This window comes from Cajanus cajan, chromosome 1, assembly GCF_000230855.2.
Source record: "Cajanus cajan strain Asha chromosome 1, NIPB_CcT2T_4, whole genome shotgun sequence".
Lineage (NCBI taxonomy): Eukaryota > Viridiplantae > Streptophyta > Magnoliopsida > Fabales > Fabaceae > Cajanus > Cajanus cajan.
Genome location: NC_138517.1, coordinates 35,619,605 through 35,620,062, shown reverse-complemented (window position 1 = coordinate 35,620,062; position 458 = coordinate 35,619,605). Strand labels below are relative to the sequence as shown.

The 458-nt window shown below is 42.8% G+C and overlaps 1 non-coding gene across 1 annotated transcript; it reads right to left on the bottom strand.

Annotated features, from left to right (window-relative positions):
- Nucleotides 1-351: 351 nt before the first annotated feature.
- LOC145954025 (small nucleolar RNA R71) lies at nucleotides 352-458 on the bottom strand. The gene has a single exon (XR_014431236.1). It is a non-coding gene; the product is annotated as a small nucleolar RNA R71 (small nucleolar RNA).

Sequence of the window (458 nt, the reverse complement as noted above, 5' to 3'; positions counted from 1 at the left end):
CTCCTAGGAGAATACACTCATCAATTGGGTCCTAGACACTTCTCCAGTATTGCTAGACCAACCAAGGGGGTGGAAATGAAACCAGCATTGCTATCTCTCATAACTGCTAATCAATTTGCAGGGATGGATCATGAAGACCCCTACACTCATTTATCCACTTTTTATGAGCTTATTGGCACTATGGGCGTTCCTGGAGAAGATGAAGAAGCAGTATATTTGCGATTATTCCCTTTTTCTTTAACGGGTAAAGCCAAGACATGGTTGCAGGCCCATCCAAATCAGAGTTTGACTAGATGGGAGGATGTAGAGCAAAAGTTTCTGGCTAGATTCTTCCCTCCTTCTAGATACATAAGCGCCAAATCAGCAATAGCAACTTTCTCTCAAGGCATGGATGAACCTTTGTGTGAAGCCTGGGAGAGATATAAGTCCTTATTGAGAAAATGCCCAAATCATGGGTT